Here is a 6,536-nt window from a genome sequence, read left to right as displayed (position 1 = left end):
GGTTGGAGTTAGTAAAGGATTATGATGTTGGAATCCACTATCATCCCGAAAAAGCAAATGTAGTGGCAGATGCCCTTAGTCGGAACCCCAGCTCGGACAACGACAGTATGCCAAATTTGAGGCCAGAATTTCAACAGGAATTTGCCAAACTCAATTTAATAATGGTCATCGAAGGCAGTGTGTCGAATTTGGAAATTCAGCCTACCCTGATAGAAAAGATTAAGGAGGCTCAGCATGGACACCCCAGCATTGATGGCATAAAAAGGAAAATAAGTTTGGGCAAGGCCTCAGAATTCAACATAGACGAGCAGGGAATATTGTGGTACGGAGAAAGAATTTGCGTACCAAATATCAAGGACCTCAAACAGCAGATTCTAGCTGAAAGCCACACCACTCCGTATTCAATCCATCCTCGAGGGACAAAAATGTACAAAGACCTTCAGGAAAAATTTTGGTGGCACGGTATGAAGAGAGACATAGCCACGTTCATTGCATGTTGTGACTCTTGTCAACGCATAAAGGCCGAGCACCAGAAACCAGTCGGGCTATTACAGCGAAACAAGATACCCGAGTGGAAGTGGGACGATATTGGAATGGATTTCATTGTTGGACTACCACGGTCACGACATGGAAATGATGCCATATGGGTCATAACCGACAGATTAACTATGGTGGCACATTTTATCCCTGTGAAGACAACTCACACCACTCAGAGGCTGGCCAGACTTTATCTTGCCCGTATCGTCTGTCTGCATGGAGTCCCAAAGACTATCATATCTGACAGAGGCACACAGTTCGTCTCTAGATTTTGGGATCACCTACAACAGGCACTGGGAACCCAACTAGCATTCAGTACCGCATACCACCCCCAGACTGATGGGCAAACTGAATGCGTAAACCAAATTCTAGAAGACATGCTGAGAGCGTGTGTTCTCACCTACAGAACTAGTTGGGAAGAAAGCTTGCCATATGCAGAGTTCGCATACAACAACAGTTATCAAGCCAGCCTGCAAATGGCACCATTTGAAGCTCTGTACGGGCGAAGATGCCGTACACCGCTAAATTGGTCAGAGACCGGAGACAGCCATATCTTTGGCCCAGATATGCTCAAGGAGGATGAGGAAAAAGTTAAGATGATTAGGGATCGACTCAAGACATCTCAGAGTCGACAAAAGAGTTATTACGATCGAAAGCATCGGGAAATCCGTTTTGAACCCGGAGAGTTTGTGTACCTAAGAGTTTCTCCTATGAGGGGTCTGCAACGATTCAAGGTTAAGGGAAAGCTAGCACCAAGATTCATCAGACCATTCTGTATAGTGGCCCGAAGAGGCACGGTAGCCTACCAGCTAGACTTACCCGAAGATTTATCCGATGTCCACAACGTGTTCCACATCTCGCAGTTGAGGAAGTATGTGAGCAACCTAGAGAAGCAAGTATCACATGAAAACATAGACGTGCAACCAGACCTCACCTACCGGGAGCGCCCAATAAAAATATTAGAGGAGTCTGAAAGGAGGACCCGACAGAAAACCATCTAGTTTTTCAGAGTTCAGTGGAGCAATCACACTGAGAATGAAGGAAATTGGGAAAGAGAGGATTTTCTTCGGACAGAGCACCCACACCTGTTTGAGGATCAGCTGAAATTTCGGGGACGAGATTTTTCCTAAGGGGGTAGGTGTTGTGACACTCCAAAAATTTTGTTGTTTTTGTTTGCAGCAAAAGCCTTGCTTGGTTTGAAGAAGGTCACTTAAACCCTTCCTAAAAACCCCTCTTCTGAGTTTTTCTTCTCAAAAGCATTTCTTGATTTAATTTCTTCAAAAAAGAAACCTTTTTGGTTTTGGGCTATTCTTTGGTTTTGATCCATTCTTGTTTTTACCATGCCCCTTGTGGTAAAATTCTCCCAAAAATCCCTCCTTCCACTTTAGGGCAATCCAAACATTCTGTCCCAATTAGATAAATCCATTTTTGGATTTTTATCCTTTTGTTTTTCTCCCCAAAACAATCCTGCCATTATTTCTAAGCCTAGATGCTCTACAAAGGAAGTGCCTAATTTCCTTTGAGTTTTGATCTCAAACCAACTCCTCTGGATAGTCCTTAGTACCCACAACCTAGAACCATCAAGATCCACTCTTCCTCTTTTCAAAATTTTCAAAATTCAACCTCTGCAAGTTTGGACCAGATTCATCATTTTTGGTGAAATTGATATCTCCTCTTCCCCAAAAATTCTACCAAAATTCAGGCAGCCCTCAGATGGAATGACAGACCACCACACCAAAGATCATCTCAAGAAAAATTACCCACATGCCAAAATCATTTCGTCAAACACTTGGCCGGCACTATTCCTGTGCACTTTCAGAAAAGTTCAGAGTTGCAGTGTCGTTTTCGTCAGACTGTTGGCACTGATCGCCCGTGCACCCTGGCGCTTTGCGCACGGCCCCTTCCACCTGGCCAGAGCACCGCACGCCCGCTTGGACGGACGCAGGCGTCGGTGGCGGCGAGCATCTTCAACGCCGGCAGCCTCTGCGGTGGCAGAGCCACCCGTGGCCGCCAAACGGAGCCTGCTCCGGCTCACAATGCCGTTCTGCGCCGCCCATTGCTCCCTAGCCCTCCGCGTGGCCTCATGCATGCCAGCGCACCCCCGTAGCACAGTCATCGTGGCCCAGCAAGCACAGGGCGCGCCCTCTGCCGCCGACGGGCCCGCGTCGCCCCGTTCCGTCGAATCCACCCAGGACTCCTAATCCAAGCTTGTTTAGCGTCAAAACGGAACCAGTGGAACTCCACGTTGACGCCCAACTCCCTAAACCTCCCCGACCAAGCTCTGCGCCGCCGTAACCATCGCCGGAGAACTCCATTCATGGCCACCGCCTCGGATCGCCTATAAAAAGGAGCCCCGAGCTCGCTCTCGTGCACGCACCACCACTGCACCTCACCAACACTCCACCAAGAAACTAGGAGGACCTCGAGGAGGTATCCTCCCCCAACTCCGGCCGCCCCGATCCGCCTCGGCCACCAGCTCGATTCACTCTTGTGAGGCTATCCCCGTCGCCCAAACCACGTCAGTAGCCGCCTCGAGCAACCAGTGAGCTAACCCAAGCTTCGATTTGACCTTCGCAACCCTCCCCGACGAGATCCATCTCCACCCGAGTCGCCGTCCGCCGGAGCAAGGGCTGCCATCGATGTGGTGCTCGCCGGCGACCAACACCACCACCCCCCGACGCGGAAGGACACGCTGATCACTCTGGTACCGCCCGATCGCCCTGCCTCGCCGTGGATCGCCGCCGGCGACCACCGCAGCTCTCGGGCGCCGGCACAATCTATTCTTCCCGTTCAAAAATTTAAACCTGACGGGTGGGACCCCCTCGTCAATGTTTTCTCTTTTTTCCGAATTGTTTTCTATTTTATTCAGTTTACCCCTGGAAACTTTCTGTTTCATTACATATGGTTCCCTGGTCTTAAAACCTTTATAACTTTTAAACGGAAAATGATTTTTGAGTGATTCTTTTTCTGTCATCTTTATTTTTCTGTCTAGTTTTTTGTCATATTTATTTGAAAATTATTTGGAACACTTTTCTGTGCACTCACGGTATTTACGTTACGTACGTATTTTTCTTATACCGTAGATACCGGAGGAGGTGACGGAGCCGCGAACTTCACCCAGTTAGACTCCGACTACTCCGAACCAGGCAAACATGTTTGAACTCTTGATATGATGATGGTTGTTTCATGTTTGCATTTAGTAGTATCATGGCATGTTTATGAACATTTTGTTGAATGTTATATTTCATGCAAAGATAAGGCAAGTGAGTTTCGGAAATCCATATGTTGTTGGATATAAGTTTGCATGGCCATGTGATGGCATGAGAATGGGTAAGATGGCAGTGTTGTGGCATGCCAGTCTTACGCCAGACTATTTGACTTCAGTGTCAATGTGAATCAAGTCACATTCCCATTCAATTCCTTTCCGGTACTACCACATGTTTTCCGCAAGGAATATGGCTTAGTAAGTTGCAAACCACTTTCCTGGTACACACCAAATAGAGAGGCCGGGATGAGCATTCCATGGCCCTGGATTAAAGCCCGTCATCCAGTCAGGGGGCATGGGTGTTTCCGGTTGGGACCGAGAGGGGGGCACCCCTTAGAGAGAGCGTATAGAAATTTTATCCCCTGCTATTCGAGGTTGTGACCTCCCCGTCTCAAAGTTTTTCTTGGACGTTGTCTAGGGTTATTCCCGGCATCGTGAGGTGGAATGGGTGTGTACTGGTTAGATGTGTTTCTACCGAAATACCGTAAACGGAACTAGTCATTCGTGACTACGGAAATCCGTTGGCTGTGGGCAGTTAGTACAAACTCTGCAGAGTCAAAAATCCCTTGAACCATCTTGTACATGTCCAAGTACTGTGTTCATCTTATCTGGTCAAATGTTAGTCTCAGTGACACAACTCCGGTGAACTACATGAGTGTTAAGTCCGGTTAAAAGTTTATTCTTATGGATGGACTAACCTGTTATTCATTTTTGATATAAGCCCTTTCTGTGATGTCGCTCAGACGTCCGACTGTGGCATACTTGTTATTTACTTTTGATATAAGCCCTTTCTGTGATGTCGCTCAGACGTCCGACTGTGGCATACTTGTTATTTACTTTTGATATAAGCCCTTTTTGTGATTTCGCTCAGACGTCCGACTGTGGCACACTTGTTATTTACTATTGATATAAGCCCTTTCTGTGATGTCGCTAAGACGTCTGACTGTGGCACGCTTGCTATTTATCATTGATATAAGCCCTTTCAGTGATGTCTCTTAGACGTCCGACTGTGGCACGCCTGTTATTTATTTTCAATAAAAGCCCTTTCTGTGATGTCGCTTAGACGTCCGACTGTGGCACGCTTGTTATTTATTTTCAATAAAAGCCCTTTCTGTGATGTCGCCCAGACGTCCGACTGTGGCACGCTTGTCTTTTACTCTTCAATATAAGCCCTTTATGTGGTGTCGCTTAGACGCCCGACTGCGGCATGATTTTCATTTGTTTACCTTTCGAGGCGTCGCTCCAGACACCTGATCGGTTTTCAGATTATTTGTTTTACTTATCATGTCGTACAAATTTTTATTAATGGAATGCACACTATTATTTTGTTCACGACGCATTCATGCATGCATTTGTTATATCTTTTGTCCGGACTGTCTTGCGAGTACTTTCAAAGTACTCACCTGGCTTGTTGATTTGGCCAGATGTTGATGAAGGCGATCTCATGGATGAAGAGTTCGATAGCGAGTCCGACGCCTAGAGGAGTCCCAGTCAGTCCTGTGCGATCATGGATTTGGTCACTGTATTATATCCGCTTCCGCTACCCCAGAAATAAATTCATCGAGCCTCACCTCGACGCTCGATGAGCTGCCAGTTTAGGAGTCAAGTTATCCACCACCACTTTTATCTCGAGCTAGTAGCATGTCACCACACCCCTATGTCATAATCGCCCTTATGTACAATATTGGCGTGTTTGTAATAAATTGTTGAGCATCCTCAACTCAACCCTGTAATATATTTGATGCTACTGGTCTTCTGTATTCGAGTATTTTTCTACCAGTAAGGATAAGTCTTCCTATTCTGGAATCAAGAGATCGATTGCTCAATAAGTATTTTATTGAAAAAACCGGTCGTGACATCACCCTTGAGGTGAATACGTTCGGAGGCGAAACTATAAGCCCCTATCTTTCTATGTGTCCGGTTGAAACATTTTGCTCAAGTGTACGCGGTGAGTGTTAGCAACCATAGAAGACTAAATGATAGTTGAGTATGTGAACATGCATAAAGTCTCCGATACGTGACCCTTCCTGATAACATAATGAATTGTAGTTGCAAAGTTGACAGAGAACATAGTTTGTTGGTTTCAAATAAAGTTTATACTTTATACTTCGATGTTGCGTTGAATTATTACTTGCTAATGAGAAGTCTATGATAAAAGGTGTATGTTAAACTTTGTTGCTGTTATAATAAGTTGCATGATGCTGCTATGTCTGTATTTTTGTTTTTATCGTTTTCGGGTTTTGCTTGAGGACAAGCGAGGTCTATGCTTGGGGGAGTTGATACGTCCATTTTGCATCACGTTTACCTACTGTTATTTATATTGTTTTATAGCATAATAACGCTTTTTGGAGTAATTCTAATGAGTTTTGTCTCATAATATACAAGGTACACACAAGAGGGGAGAATTCTGGTAGCTCGAAATCTGGACCTGAAAAAGTTACCTCAGGCTACGTGTTATGCACAACTCCAAATGAGCTGAACCTTTACAAGGATTTTTTATGGAATAAATAAGAAATACTGTAGTCAATAAGTACCAGAGGGGGACCACAAGGTGGGCACAACCCACCTGGGCGCACCAGGGAGCCTAGGTGCGCCCTGGTGGGTTGTGCTCACCCAGGCTGGTACATAAGTCATTTTGACCTAAAAAATTAAGGGGAGGACTTTCGGGACGATGCGTCTTTGTCTCGAGGCGGAACCTGTGCAGGAGCACTTTTGCCCTCCGGCGGAGCGATTC

Source organism: Triticum dicoccoides, chromosome 4B (assembly GCF_002162155.2).
Source record: "Triticum dicoccoides isolate Atlit2015 ecotype Zavitan chromosome 4B, WEW_v2.0, whole genome shotgun sequence".
NCBI lineage: Eukaryota > Viridiplantae > Streptophyta > Magnoliopsida > Poales > Poaceae > Triticum > Triticum dicoccoides.
The sequence above is the reverse complement of the archived record's forward strand: the minus strand, read 5'-3'. Positions refer to the sequence as shown.